Source organism: Carassius gibelio, chromosome B2, assembly GCF_023724105.1.
Source record: "Carassius gibelio isolate Cgi1373 ecotype wild population from Czech Republic chromosome B2, carGib1.2-hapl.c, whole genome shotgun sequence".
NCBI lineage: Eukaryota > Metazoa > Chordata > Actinopteri > Cypriniformes > Cyprinidae > Carassius > Carassius gibelio.
The window spans coordinates 23,952,463-23,969,608 of record NC_068397.1 but is presented as its reverse complement, the minus strand read 5'-3'; positions in this window follow the sequence as shown (position 1 = coordinate 23,969,608).

Below are 17,146 nucleotides of genomic sequence, written 5' to 3'. Positions count from 1 at the left end.
AACAGAGATCCTCTTTGATTTGTTGCGTTGTGGTTGGTGGTCAGGTTGTGCACCCAGAGGCACAGATTTAGCCTGCAATATCACCTCTTTCTGGATTTATGTGACCTTCCCAGTGCTTGCACAACTCAAGCCAGTCCCAAAATCGGCCAAAAAGTTGACAAGGAAGACATACAAAAAGAAACATGATGCAAAAGAGAGAGAGTGACATATTAGGGCCTCGTTTGCATGGGAAACAAGCTGCCTCTGCTGAAAGGTGCCCTGGAGGGTCATTAGAGCTGACATTTGTGTGTCATTGGATCATTTCCTTCCACCTCAGCCATAGCATGCTCTGCGTCGCACTCTCTCTTTATGGAGAGGAGTCTTACTTTTTATTACACCCTTTATTGCACGCTGCCTTCACTGAGTCGATCTGCTTTGCCTTCTGTACTCCCTAAGAGATTGTTTGTGTAATTGTGGAAGAAACTAAGTGTGTGAAACAGCCAAGCCCCTCTAAAACACCTTAACTAGCTTGTAAAATCCATTGAAAGGTCACAGTAAAATATTTACTTTCAAAGTGCCCCTCTTGCATCAACTGCGGGGGGTGTTTTTAACTATGGCCATATGCAATCTGTTTTAGCCATCATGACAGCAATTTGAGACATACGGAGAGCATATTTGTCATTCGAGATTACTTTTGAATGGTCTATGCAAGCTTACTGTAAGTCAGTAAAAAATGCATTAAAAAAAAGCTAAAGTCTTTGTCATGAATGCTGGAAAATTCTTGAAATCCAGTGCATCTGTTTCCAGGACGGCGTCAGCCTGGGAAAAGGATTTGTATGAACAGATTCCTTATATGATTGCAAAGTGATGTCTGTGAGGCTCGCCACATGAGGAGAGTTCTGTGAAAAGAAGGAAGACAAATTTGAAGCAAATTGTTTTCAGTACAGCATCTGCAGGCCAGCTCTAATACCAGTTCAAGCTCTGGCTTGAACATTTCCGTGCCCTCTGAATGCTGTACTGACAAGTGAAGATGAAAAAATAGTGATGTCTTCATTGGGCCAGGCTTTGAAGCGCGGACAGCTGCTTTGTATTTTATCGGCAGTCTCCCTACTCAGCTATCCAAAAAGTCAAACATTTTACTCAATTGTTTGCTTAAGATTGTTGTAATTAAATACTTAGGTTTTATTGGCTTCCTCTCTCGTCGAAGACTTCCATGGGGCAAATTCTCAAAGGGGATGGAAGAGCTGACCACAGATTGTAACAGATTAAGAGGCAATAAAGTTCAGAATGAGTTCAAGACAGGAGGATTGTGAAGCAGTGACCTGGCTTTTCCTCTTACACACCACAGTGTTTAGAGAGTAAAGCGCAGACAAGCTCCGCGCAGTCCAAACACAGTGAGAATAAGCTGACAGAAGAATGTCTGATGAGATAAAAGCGGAAGAAAGATAAGAGATGTTCAGAAGTGATGCAGTCAGTTTGTGCGGTAGAAAGAGAGCATGAAAGAGAAGGCAGATGACCTTCTGAAAAGAGAAGAATCAAGTTCAGAGGATAAGTGAAAAGAGAAAAAGAAAGTTTAGAAAAAAGGACAAGTGATGTGGGAGAGAAATAGACTATGCAAAGTATGTGTGCTGAAAGGGAGAAAGTAAGGGTTGTCTAAAGTAAACATATAAGGTTGTGTGTGTGTGTGTGTGTGTGTGTGTGTGTGTGTGTGTGTGTGTGTGTGTATGTGTGTGTGTTGGTGCGTGCGTGTGTGTGTGTGTGTGTGTGTGTGTGTGTGTGTGTGTGTGAGTTTCAGGCAGGCCTTAACTGAAAAACAGTCCCATTCAACTCTTCCATGAATTTCTAACATGTTTAATACCATTTCCAGCGAGGAGACCACGTCCTGGTGCTAGTGCCCACAGTTGCCTGCAAGTTTTTGGCCACCTGGCAAGGTCCCTATACAGTCTCAGAAAAGGTCGGCCCCGTTAAATACCGTGTACGGCAGCCCGGTAGAAGGAGGGAGGATCAGCTTTACCACATCAATCTTCTGAAGCGCTGGGTTGGGACCGGGCCCCAGCTGTCCGCATACACCAGCTTGATTCCTGTGGTTGTGGATATGGATCCCCAACTCTCTGTCGCCCAAAAGTTGGAGCTGCAGCACCTGGTCAGTCAGTTTCCGGATGTGTTCTCCCCCCAGCCTGGGTGGACCCACATCTTGGAACACGACATCCGCACACCACCGGGGACCATCGTCCGGCAGCTGCCCTACCTCCCTACACGCCATCGAGGATGAGGTACAGGAAATGTTGAGGTTAGGGGTAATTGAACCATCGCGCAGCCCATGGTCCAGCCCCATCGTCTTGGTTCCAAAGCCCGACGGCACCCTCCGCTTCTGTAACGACTTCCGCCACCTGAACGAGGTCTCCAAGTTTGACTGTTACCTCATGCCCCGCGTCGACGAGCTATTGGACCATTTGGGAAGGGCCCGGTTCATATCCACTCTCGACCTTACCAAGGGCTACTGGCAGGTCCTCTTGACGGATCAGGCAAAACCGAAAATGGCCTTCTCTACCCCAAGCGGCCACTGGCAGTACCGTGTCCTCCCCTACAACCTACACGGGGCCCCGGCCACTGTCCAACGGCTAATGGACATCCTCCTCTGGCCGCATCAGGCCTACGCAGCGGCCTACCTCGACGACGATGTTATCCACTCAGAGACCTGAGAGGACCATCTGGAGGGGCTGCGGAGGGTGCTGACGGAACTACGCTGGGCTGGCCAGACCACCAACCCATGGAAGTGTAATCTGGCCCTTGCCAAAGCAAAATACTTGGGATACCAGGTGGGTCGCGGCCTTGTTAAGCCTCAAGAGAAGAAGGTGGCAGCTATCCTCTCCGCACCGCGGCCCACCTCCAAGACACTGGTACGGGCCTTTTTGGGTTGGCGGGGTAGTACCGCTGCTTTATCCCTAACTTCTCCTCCTTAGCTTCTCCCCTGACAGACCTGAGCAGGAAGGGGCAGCCGGAGAAGGTCCCATGGACCTCAGAGGCGGAAGCAGCTTTCCTCAAAATCAAAGCGGCACTCACAACAGAACCGGTCCTCCGAGCCCCCGACTTCAACCATCCCTTCCTGGTGCAGATGGATGCCCCCGACACCGGGTTGGGAGCCATCCTATCCCAGGGCCACGACGGTGAGGAACACCCGGGGATGTTCATAGGCCAAAAGATGACCCCTGCAGAACAACGGTACGCCACGGTGGAGAGGAAAGCGTTGGCCGTCAAGTGGGCAGTTCTGGAGCTAAGGTATTACTTCCTCGGCCACCACTTCACCCTCCTAACGGACCACACTCCCCTGCAGTGGATGGCCCAGGTGAAAGAGACCAATGCCAGGGTGACACGGTGGTTCCTCGCACTCCAGGACTTCAACTTCACCGTGCAACACCGAGCGGGGACGGCCAACACAGACGGACTCTCCCGCCTGTGGTGAGCTTTCGCAGGTCTGTCATGCTCCACTCTCGATGTCAGGCTCCTGATCTTTCCACTTCTCCAGAGGAACAGGACGAACACGTGTCATCAGCGTCACCCTGGAAATGTACCAGGCACACCTGCACCTGCTCATCACGGGCCTGCGCCCCATCAGCCACTGCTCATATAAACCCCGCAAGCGGGCACAGAGGTGAGAGATGTCTCCGCAAGAATTGGCTAATCTTGTCTTTCCCTTTGCCCGCAGAGAGCAGTGTGTGACTGCCAGCCCCAAAGCCCAAGGGAGAGCACGGACACACACACTCCACCAGTGAACCCTTAGCCAAGACATCGACCACTGAGCACCAAAACCCCTCATAGCAACGCCTTTGATTATTGATTGCATGACACATAAAATATAAATACAAGTGTGCTTTTAACGGTAACACTTTATTTTGATAGTCCACTTTAGACATTCTACTAGCAGTAAGTAACTTTGCAACTACATGTCAACTAGCGGTTAGTAGAGTGTTAGTAGACTGTCTGTTTAATATCTTCTAACACTTTCTTTGTCAACTTATTATCAACTTATACTAAGCCTAAACCTACCCCTAACACTAACCCTAAACCTACCCTAACAGTCTACTCTGAGAGTTAGTAAACATGTAGTTGCAAATTTCTGAGATTTAGTTGATATGTAGTCGACATGTAGTTACAAAGTTACTTACAGTCAGTAGAATGTCTAAAGTGGACTATCGAAATAAAGTGCAACCCTTTTAACTAAACAACATAAAAAAATATATACATTTATGACAAAAAAAAATGTATGGAAAGAAATATACTAAAAATTATCTTATACTCAAAAGCAATTTGTTGCAGAAATTACACATTTCATCTTTCATCTAAATAGGTATTTCTTAAAATTATGCAAAATTGTGAAGTTACAGCAACTTGACATTTTAATTTCAGTTAGGTCATTACAAAAGAAATCTATTTCAATGTATATACAACACATCTGTGAATGCTCTATTCCTGCACTGTGGACACCAGAGCACACTCCTCCTTTATCTGCCAGACCACCGTCACACAACCCTGACCGTCAGTCTCTTTTGTCAGGAAATGGAACACATTCCTCCACTTTCTCCCCTCCATGTTCCCTTGTTTTTCCTGCAACTGCTGCAGGCGACTTTGGGCAGTATGTTAGGAAATGAGTGAGAGTATGCAAGTAAAACAGAGCGAAAACAGAAGGTTAAGCACATTTTAATTAGAATTGCCCTGCTAACAAGCAAGGCGACCCTCACAGCAGCCCAGTATGCCGGGAGACAGACGTGCTGCACAGACCATTGAAAGAGCTTCATCACGTAATGAGCCTCATGTTTGCATGTCAAAGTTCTTCACGTTACTCAACCGCAGCCTCCCCGAGCACCCATCAAGTGCTTCTTTTGTCTCCCTACTGATCTTTTAGCAATCAATGACTTGACAGAGCTGTTAGCATCCTGGTGACTCAGAACCGAAAGTGATTGGAGATTTACTCTACAAATGTTCTCATACACTGATTGTCCTGATTATGGGTTGAGTATTAAATCCATGTGTGTTTCTCCCTGCACTGCCAGAGCTGTTTTAGTCATCAGTTACTCCCTGAAGCAAGAGCCCTTTAAAGGGAAGAAGCAAGGACTAGCTGATGCCGGAATGTGTTCATTCGTGTGCAAAGCAGTGTCAAAATACTGATCTCTCATAGAGTGAAGTAATAATGGCTACTGATGGCTGCCAAATGCCTTTTCTTCCTCTTAAAACTTCTATTGTCCGAGTTCATAAAAATGTGTGAGTGTAAATTGTGCGGAGTGAAAGGTATGTTACTACTCAGAAGCTGTGTATGTACTTGAGTGAGTGCAAAACTGTCCCTTGGGCCACTATTGGCATTTGTTGTCCTTCTGGCAGCCATCACGGCGAGATGATGGATGACCACCCACAAGTGGTGCTGGCCAGGGGTTCTGAGAAGCCCTGCTGGTGGTTTATCTAATGAAAACCTGGCATCTTATATCTACATGCCAAAGCCCCATCTGCTATGGGGCACCACGTCTAGTTCTTCTGTAGAAGACAAAAGCCACAATCAGGCTTTTGTGCCACTCGGAAATGAATTGAGAATGATTTAAATTTCAATGAAATTCCTAAATTTTAACTGATGTAGAAAACAGAATGTAGTATTAAAATGAACGAAAAAGACAGATAGATAGATAGATAGATAGATAGATAGATAGATAGATAGATAGATAGATAGATAGATAGATAGATAGATAGATAGATAGATAGATAGATAGATAATTTGGTAGTGTCTGGATGGAAGTCCATGAACAGAGTCATCACAAATAGATAGATAGATAGATAGATAGATAGATAGATAGATAGATAGATAGATAGATAGATAGATAGATAGATAGATAGATAGATAGATAGATAGATAGATAGATAGATAGATAGATAGAAAATTTGCTAGTGTCTGGATGGAAGTCCATGAACAGAGTCATCACAAATGGATTGATGGATGGATGGATGGATGGATGGATGGATGGATAGATAGATAGATAGATAGATAGATAGATAGATAGATAGATAGATAGATAGATAGATAGATAGAGAGAGAGAGAGAGAGAGAGAGAGAGATAGATAGATAGATAGATAGATAGATAGATAGATAGATAGATAGATAGATAGATAGATAGATAGATAGATAGATAGATAGATAGATAGATAGATAGATAGATAGATAGATAGAATAGATTATTTGCTAGTATCTGGATGGAATTCCATGAACAGAGCCATCACAAGTGGAGGAGGAGTGCTTTTTCTTCCTTTCCTTTTTATCTTTCAAACTAACCTCCTGCTGTCCAAATCTGTTTCCATTTAGAGGCAGTCGGTCAGGAGAGAAATGTTCCATTTGAACAGCAATTTAAAGCACGATGGAGCACAGGCCACAGGACCTGGTCACAGAGCATTAACTACACATCAGCATCATGCGTCATTAAAGAAATGAGGTTTGCGTGTGAGTGTTCGAGTGAATTTTTACATGTGTTTTTGAATTTGTGTTGCATTGTGCACAAACTGTGAAACTCTCTGATTAACGTCTGGACCTCGTTATACACTAGTGATTGATAACGGCCATTATTTTTTGTTTGTTTGGTGTACAATGGGATGTAGAGATTATCTAAATGAGCATTAACGTGAAATTTCCTGTTAGCATTTGTTTAACATTTGAAGTTATAATGAGATCTGGCTCTGGTTTTTGAATCATGTGAACACACAACACATAAACTGGATCCAGCTTGACTGGATCCAGCAAATTAATTAAGTAACAGATTGAGATCTTTAATGAAGTCTGACAGGTAATATAGTAGAAAATTAAGTCCAAGTTGACAACACTCAGTACTATCAACTCTATTTAATTTCCAAGTGGAAAATTGGTTTTAATTAAAAAATGCAGCTAAACAGGTATAAATGCTGCTTTCACGTTATTCGATAAGCATGTCCTGTTATTATGTATTGATCAGGGAAATGTATATCACAACTGATATACATTTCTTCCTGCAATCGATTTTTATCAACCAGCAATTGTTTCAACTTCAAACACACTTTATTATTTTTTGAGCCTTCGTTGAAATATTTGTTTGGTCTCTTTGGGACATCAAGAAGATGAATCAAGAGTGACTCATTCTGTTACTCATAAGCACTTGGCCTTTCACAACTGCAGTCATTAGTGAACTACAGCCAGACAGATAGCTACTGAGATAGAAGTGTTGTAACTAGACACAACACAGTTTTATAAACAACCAAACAACCACAGAACAGTCAAAATAACAGAAGCTGTGAAGCAGCAGTATTTTCTAAATAGGGATAGTTCACATGTAAAGTTCACCCTCGTGTCAAACCTGTATGACTTTAATCTCTGAAAAGATATTTTATAAATATTGCGTAATGTCAGACATTTTGGGGTGAACTATCCCTTTAAGATCATGTCTGAATGTTTTTATTCTGAAATTGTCTGAAATTTCTATTCTATTTGTATTTGAAAATATCTTACTTCACTCTGAAATACAGAGGTAAAATGGCTAGCAAACAGCAACTTTAAAGTGGAATGGAAATAGTGGCATATTTGTTTGTTTTTTGTATTGTAATGTAGCCTACATCAGTGTGTAATGGATTTCTTTTTTTAAATAAAAAATATATGTCGAGCGAGAACTTGGTTCAACCCATCAGTTGTTTGATTGAGGCAGATCTGAATGCAAGCTTGCATTTGACTGTAAGAAAGTGGCTGGGTTTAAGCAATTTATTTAAAACAATAAATTGTTGGAGATGCGTAAGTCTCAAAATTAAATCTGACTTTTCACCAGAAGATCTATTCATGATATTTTAATTTAAAATGACCTATATGATAAAAAAAAAGAAACTCATTCATGGATGAATCGTTTACAGTAAGATCAATACATTTACAAAGCATATTCTGTTTAAACTAGATTATACAGGGCTGAGAATATTTAATTTGGTTGATGATGAATATTCAGGATAATTTCAGGAAACAAACAGCTAAAGTTTAGAATTTAGAGAGGTCTTGACCACATTCATTATATGTCCATATTACATCCAAAGTTATTATTGAAATGTATTTAATTATTAATATATTTTTTATTTACAACCTACAACAGTTCAAGAACCAAAACTCACAAAGCCACTGGCCAAGCAAATACATTTAACATACAACAAGATACAAATGACCCACTATTTCCATGTTTTTCCTAAAGGAATTACATTTTACGGCGTAAAGTGTGTTCTCTTTCTACCGCACTCTCTCCCACACAAACACGCACACATGGGAACATACTGTACATGCACCCAGAAACATGATCAGCACTGTCTCACGTCTTTATCGCTAAAATAGTCCCTCAACTGAAAAGCTACACAAAATTTCTCAGTATCTAGGAGAATATTTTGCAGCTTTGCTATTAGTCAAGATACTGCTGCCAAACACTTTTGAGATGAGCTTGAGATGAGATGTGTAACAGTAGTCCAACATAAATTAAATAAAAATCTGAAAAATATCTTGAGGAATGGTGACTTTTCTGTCATCTAATATATACAGTGACTGCGTAAACACCACATTTTATTTTAATAATTAAACAGCCCATTATTAGTTATTCCTTACTTAAAACTGCTTGTGAAACTGACTATAAACACACCTGTGCTATGCCTGTAGGAGAAGTTTTGCACCTGTCTAATTAAATGACTAAAAGTAACATGCTTGCAGACTGAGTGGCAATCAGAGAATGAAAGGACATCTGAAGGACAGCCAGTATGAACAGAAGCAACACAGAAACGCACTTCCTCTACGCAGGTATTCCAATTCAGCAGAAAACGTTGCTATGTCAGCTCAGTGGACCCTCACTATTGGCCCCCTTCCACAAACACACACACACCTCTATCGTACTGTCCTGCTCTCCTACGCACACATCGTGCCAACGCTTTCTGCTTCCTCACTGCCAGCGTGGCTTAGCCTCTGGTGGGTTGTTGGATTCAGGCGTCAGGGGTACCAGCCAGCATGAGCACTCTGTGAACACAGCCATGCATATGACAGCTCCATGGGACAACGTACAAGCGCGTGCATTTGTCTTGCTGTTCCTGCCCTAATCAGATCATCCCTGGGGTACGTCTGATTGACGCATTCTGCCCGCCTTCTCACCCTTTTCTGTGGGAAGTGCTGGCATGGCATGGACTACTGCAGTGTGTGTTTGCGTGTACATCATCGCATTGTGTCATATAGTATGTTAGCATAAATGCCTTTGTTTATTCACTAACCAACCCAGTTTAACTACATAGTTCACTTAAAAAAAAATTAAACAAAATTATCGAGCTTTAATAAATGTACACTTTTTGTATATTGACTAACATATAGTACTAAAGCACATGTCAAATTTATTTTAATTTTAAAAGTAGTATGTTATCCAATATTACTGTGACGAGTGGGGCGGGGCTGAGAGACGTGGGAACAGGAGCAAGGCCGGTGGAGTGATTGGAAATGAGTCCCACGCAGGAGATGGAAGGATATAAAACAGGAGCAACGACAGTAAAGGATGAGAGAGGACCAGGCCTGGGTTTAAATTTGTTTTTGGTTTTTATTTGTGCAAATCAGTCATCCGTGAGGGGCTGTAAGTTTAATGTAAGTTTCATTAGAAATCACATTAAATTTTAGTCACCATAAATACTTGTCATTTGCTTGAAAACTTGATTCAATGGTATACTAACCATAATTATGAATTTGCATATAAGGATGCACTTAAGTACGTAAAAAAAATACTTTTAAGTATAAATTATAATATATTTCCTATTAATTGCAAATAATATGTAATTGCCATGTAAATGTCTGGAAATATTCAATTTAAGTATTCTCTTGAAGTACATCAATCTTGTAACAACCACTCTTTTTTAAAGTATGCTAAACTGTAAAAGTATGCTAAATTTCACAAAGGTACTATACAAAACATGCACAACAATACACCAATAACTATCAAAAACTAGCTTATTATAAAAGCCTGACGGTAAAAAATATAAAAGGTTACATGATCTTTGTGCTTGTAAACACAACTCCTTAATGTAAATTAAATTTAGGATCATTAAAAAAAAAAAAAAAAAAAAGAAAAAAAAAAAGAATGTCTACACCTGACCAAGTAATGCATTTTGATCAGTCAAATAGCTGTTTGATTTAGTAAAACCCATTCCATTTACACTACAGGACACATTGATGCATCTCAGCAAATCAGAATTAATCTGATTCACTCTCCTAAAGTTATATGCAAATATGACACTTCCGACTTCACTTCCGACATTATGCTGTTGGTGGACAGTATAATTTGATTAGATGGCTATCAGTAAAAAAAAAAAAAAAAATGGATGAAGTTGTCAAATATAAATACTTCCCTGGACGTGCAGTTAGCATGAGTGGCACTTTGGGGTGTGTTTTTGATTTGCATAATTCCTTTAGTGAACTGATCTCTAAAATAACACAGACAGTGCAAATAAATGTCCCTATTTATTCTTAGTGAACTCCCTCCTTACTGAAGCCCCTTAAAGTTAAACAGGAAATCTTATTCAAAGCGATTCTATGATATTATCGTGTTTATATACCGCAGATATGCTAAGTGTGTATACAGCCAGCGTTGAAGTTGAGATCCATGCTGTGTGCTATCGGTCTGTGGAATCAGTGATCTGCCTGGCTTCACACACACCAGAACCAGATGTTGTTCGACCGAAACCACAGCAGGAGACGAAGAGCAGAGCTTTCCATCATTCCAACAGCAGCAAACAGCTCTGTTGAGGAGAAAAACCTGAAATGTATCAGGTGGAACAGGTCTGGAAACCGTTTCTGGCTTGTTTATGTGACTTTCGCTTAATTCTTGATTCAGAGATACTGAGTGTAGATCAGCATGTTAGAGTGCAGTTTAAACAGAATACATTTGATTTTAAGGAGGAGGCCATTTGTGACCTTCAGTGTTGAAGTTCTGCAAGCCTGTTCACTGTAAAATCTCTCGCAAAAGACACACAAAGAGACCAGGGCAACTGAATTATTTTTGCTAACTATTCTTGTCTGCTTTGATGGTAAGCAGAGGAATGTAGAGTCCGCTTCAACATTCCCATGAGATCTAAGTATACATATGGTTTCAGATATTTCTACCTGTGGCTGAAGTTAAAATGGCAAATGGGTTCCAGAGTTAGCCAATGTAGATGACCCTGAAAAAAAAAAAAAAAACAGAGAAGGTATTGATGACCACAACCATTTAAGATTTTTTTTTTTTCTAAGTAAAAAAAGAAAAAAAAAAAAAGGTTTCATTGATCCAAAAGCCTAGTGTCACGAGAGATCATAGGAGAACCATATTTAGTTCATATGATGCCATAGGAAAACATTTATAATTTTCATGGTTCTTGGCACAAAAACATCTGTGCTGGTGCTTCAAAGAGCCCCAGATGGCTTCAGCTTTCCTCTGATAAAGGAAAATATTATCCAGAAATTAAAATTTAGTGTTGACTTACTCACTTTCATATACTTACAAACTCATTTGAATACCATTAAAAACAAAAGTGTATTTTTAGAAAACAAACTGGTTGGTCTAAAGAAAGTGAATTGGTAATGTTTCTGTTTAGCTGCAGCAAAAAAAATAAAAAAAATAAATAAATAGTAAATAGTAAAGTTTTCAATTTCATTTTAAAACCATTTAATTGCCTCTCATTGTTTCGTGACCAGACACTACTGACATCAAATCACACAGAATGCATCTAATGGTATCATATTTGTTGCAATAGTAAGGCTGCTGTTGCAAATATACCACTCAGGAAAAAATAAAAAATAAAAGGTTCTGATAAATTCAGCTGAACCTAAAGTGCACCAAAGACTCTTTTTAAAAACTATAGCTTGAGGGACAAAATAAATATCTACATTTTATATCCACGTCACTTGCGTAAATCTAGCTTTATACTACAGGATAAGTACTTCTGGCAAGAAACTGAAAATAATGTTTGAATTTACAACAGTTGTTTTGTTATCACAGAAAACCGGTCACAAAGATTAGTCAGCACCTCTAGAGCAGCTAAACCCAACCATACGGTGCTCTTATCTGACGATCATTTGAATTAGACGCCGAAACTCTCTCTGTATGATCTTGTGCTTCCATATCTAGGGTTTCTGTTTCCTCTGCATTTTTAGAAATATGACATACCCCATACCAGCCGAATAACCCGTGATAAGAATAACAGAGCAGACAAACAGGCCTAGATCAGTGTTTAGCATCAGGGTTTAAACATTAGCTAGGCCACATTTTGATTGCAGACCACAGCGGTCTAACATAGAAATAAAGCAGAAAAGCACTCCCTTCTGTTTCTCTTACCCTCCGCATCTCACTGCTCAGTTTGTGTGTTCTGGCTATTTTTGACTTTGCTCATGAAGAGAAGCCCACCGGAGGATGAAAACAACACAAATCAATCGTGCTGATAGTCTCCCTCCCTCTCCGCTCAGAGGCCAGCAGAAGTGATATATACCAGCACTTTACAAAGGAAAACACACTTTGAATACTTGCAATATAAACATATGTCAGATGAATGAGAGAGAGTGTGGGGGGGGGGGGGGTGACAGGGAGGGAGAACAAAAGAAAAACGACGATGCGAGTGATTTATCGGCAAAGGATGAAACACGCAGCTTTCAAGGAGAAGTATTCGGTCAGAAAATTGATATACAAGCTGTTACAAATACTTCCTCTCTTTGTTATGAAATGGTCCGTGACACTTCTGATAAAGATGACCTGATAAAAACATTTAGTGCCATGGAACATCATGTTTCACTTCATTCACAAACAGTGGGCTTTTTGTGCAAAACTGAGGGTAATATCAACAATTCTGACAGAAGAAAGACTGAAAAAAAAAGCATGGCATGCTGCATAAACGCTTATTAGGAAGAGACAAAAAGGAAAGAAAAAAGCATTCAATTCATACTATTCAGACCATGGTACAGATTATAAATATATAAATCTTTCCTCGTTAATACATTGACTACTCCAGTATACTCTTAAAATCAAAGGTTCTTTATTTGCATTGATGTTTCCATGAAGATCCTTCAACATTCTTGGAACCTTTCCATTGTACAAAAGATTCTTCATATGGGAAAATGTTTCTTCAGATTGCTCTTCACACTAAGACAGTGTTTGTTTGTTTGTTTGTTTTATTAGAACTTTTTTCTGTGGCGTCACTGCATATGTGTAGGTGGCAACATGTAAATGATTAATTAATTTAATCAAGCAATTCGGTTAAAACTCTGTGACTGTTTGCGTGTGAAATCACACACTTTCTGATTAGGTTCTTCTTTCGACTAAGTAATTACACTGTAACCATTAAATAAATGTATTTCTATGAATGCATGTGTTGTGAATACAATCCGGGCATACAATAATACATGAATATGAATGTGTGCTAACAAATTTTGAGTTCACTCAAAAACGCTGATTCACTCAGGAACAAAATACCACTACTGTGTGTTGCTCACAGAGGATGAGAGTTTTGTTGTGGCTTCGTTTGGAACTATTTTCATTGGCAGATTAAAAACAGACAAGGTTTACTGGAAATATTGTGTCTATGTTACATAAAAAGCAGTATCGCACTTGGAGTCGTGCTGTTGGTCTAAATCAGCACTCTTGTACAAGTAATATTGCTTAAATATAAATATGTACAGTATATTTCAAAATATGGTATTATTATCCGATACCATCACTGAACCATGGGACTACTGTAAGTGATAGTTACACATATTTTTATTGCAACTTTTCTTTCAAGTTCCCACAGTTCTTTACTATTCTGAAGTGCACGTTCTACCCATAATGCTGAGCAGTAGCGCTCACTGTGGGCCTTCTCACTGGTTAGTTTATGCAGCTGTGTCAAAGGGAAAACCAGCTCTCTGAGGGGGCTCAAAGGCTAGAATCCACCTAGAGACTCCACTGTGCTCAGGTTTCCTCTGTTGTGTTCACTCCTGCGGCCACATGCTGCCTCGACCCAGCTCTCAGCAGGCTGAGAATCACCCTCCGATACAGTGGGAAGGAAAATGCTGAGCGGAGGGAAAGAAAAGGAGGTCGAAAACAGGAGAGAGAATGAAGGTGAAGAGAGGAGCACCTCTGTGACGACGGCACTCTGTCAGGACTGGAATTCCTCCCCCTGCGTTTGATTGTTTTTCTTCAAAGCGGACGATGACGGCTCACATATTTCATCGGGCAGTTCGGGACAGACCTTCGCTGTCAGATGGTCCCCCGGTTCCACTTGTTCATATAAGGGCATGTGAACAAATACGGCTGGACGTATGTTCTGCTAGGAGTCTTCACTTTTGATAAGCGTGGAGAAGTCATGGATCACATGACTTTAGCTGCACTTGTTCTATACAATTTCTATATGATTTGAAACAATCGTCTGTCCACAAATAACTACTTGATCTATTTACATGACATCTGTTTTCTATAATAACCTGTACACGGCAAATATATTTGAGAAAAAGCTAAAAAAATGAAAGAAAGAGGTAATAAGTGATAAAATATACAATAAAATAAACAGTGTTCACAAAGCATGCAGAATTGACTGCATATGTTGCATGTTAGGTCATTTACATACAGTAAACATGACAACTAATATCTGAACATGGACCTCAAAACCAGTCATAAGTTTTTTTTTTTTGTTTTTTTTTTTTAATAGATTTATGCATCATTTGAAAGCTGAATAAATAAGCTTCTCAAGACTCCTGCTGGCACTCCAGTCTGCCAGCCATAACAGCAGTTGTTCTGTAAAAGCGTGGTTGGTTATTGGTCCTGTGGTTTATGATCTACCCCACCGCCGCTCTGTTTGATGTGCAGGTTACAGTGGTTTAGGGGTATTATGGGACACCTGATCCAGGCGGTTTTCTTCAGCCCCCTGCCAGAGCTTTTGACGACTATGAGTGAGGAATGACAAGTATGAGGGAAATGTCTGAGATCATGAATTCACAAGAGTGACACACAGCCATATGGAGGACTTTCATGTGTGCTACAGTGATACGGTCAAGTATAATTAGACCATGTTAAAAATATTGCATGCAGAGCATATCAGAATTTACATCTCAAAAAGAGATGAGTCTCACTGTGAACCTAATCACAAAGTCAATGCAGCACATTGGAATTCATCCACAGTTGCTTTAAAAAAAAAATCCCTGATATTGCATTTATTTTATCATAAATATTTATAGAAATTAAGATATATGTGTATGTTGCTTTACTAATATATTTTTAGAATATTCTAATATTACAAAATTCCAGTATTTAATAATAAATTATTAAAAAGTAGAATCCATAATTGAACAGAATTATTAGTAATAATAATAATAATAATAATAATAATAATAATAATAATAATAATAATAATAATAATAATAATAATAATAATAATAATAAACTACAATTAAAGTTTTTGGACTGTCAAAAATGCTGAACCTTTTTTTTTTTTTTTTTTTTTTTTTTTTTTTTTTTTTTGAGAGAGATGATCATTTAAATGATCATCATTTAAATGGGGTGGTGTTAGCGCAGTGGATAAGACACACGTCTGTGGTGTGGGAGACCCGGGTTCGAATCTGCTGTGAGGCACCAATGTGTCCCTGAGCAAGACACTCAACCCCTAGTTGCTCCAGAGGCGTGCGACCTCTGACATATATAGAAATTGTAAGTCGCTTTGGATAAAAGCGTCAGCTAAACGAATAAATGTAAATAGTAATATCATGTTTGCCCAGTGTACATTGTCACAAATTTATTTTATTTAACTTAATTTTTTATCCAAAATCAATATATTATTCTGAACTACTTCTAGGTCACTAGTCTAAATAAATAATATAAAGCATTTACATCAAATAAATTTGTAACAATGCTGAGCAAATATGGCCCAAAAAAAAAATGTAATAAATAAATACATTAAAATAAAATAAGATAAAATAAAATACAACATGGAAGCATTTTCATTAGTGATCTCTGACCCCAGTCGAAGTACCATAGTATCTGTAATCTGATAGTAATCTGACACTGTTTCTGCACCACAGTACTTTTTAGGTGCTGTGCATCAATAGAGCTCAGTGTACGTGATGACACAAACCAGCAGAACTCTGGGAAGTGTTATCATTACACAAAGTGACACTAGTGGTACTCTGACTTCCGTGTGCGAGAACGCTGGTGTGGCTCGGCAAGAGGAAGTCAGACATTCGTGGTGTTGCTGCGTTAAGTCAAAGTCAAACTCCACCATTCACAGACATTAGCACAACTCCCAGAAACCTGTTAATGCTTCCTTATGCTTTAACCAGCTGGTGCAGTCATTCACACATACACACACACACACACACACACACACACATCCACAGGCCATAGGGAGTAACCCTGAGCTTGAAATGTATTACTTAACAGTGTGTCATTACTGTTCTTTTATTCCCACTGTATTAAGAAGGATTTGAGATATATTTAACTGTCCCCTAAGATGGGAGGGGAAACAGTCAGAAGCCAAAGGACTTTCTGCCAAGGAAAGTCCTGAAAACTTGTTGTATATCATTGTAAAGCCCTTGTGAAGCCGGAGCGCCACCTCCACAATGCCTGCTTATGCTGGAGTACATAAATTGTTGCAAAACCTGACAGGAGAAAATGGGAGACGCTGAGGTAAAAAGGATGGAAGCAGCCTGAAAAAAAGCTAAGAAAATTGGCACGGTTAAAAACAATAAGAATATTTCCACATTTTTATTCGCGTAACTGCAATAAAAACTGGCTAAAAGGTCAAAGCTGTTTAAACAGAAACAAAGAAATCAATTATATCATTTTAATGGCCAAGCTGACAATTACACACCGAACCACTGCCATATGAGCTTCAACAATATTTGCAGAAGATCAAGTACATCAAAAAAAATGAGGGAGCTGAAGACAGAAAGCAGAAAAAATGTCATAATTGTCATTGAATATCCCAGTTCTTCAGAAGAGAGCTCCGAACCTGCGGGGAGAACTCAGACAGAGCGATTACTGATGTTTTTATTGCAACCGAATACGCCGGCGCAATAATTGACTGCCTGCAGGAAATGTGAAACTTTTATAGATAGAGTCTCTGGGCCAGCAAAGAGTCAGCGAACGTTTGAAGCATCGGGTTAGTTGGCACGGATAGAGAC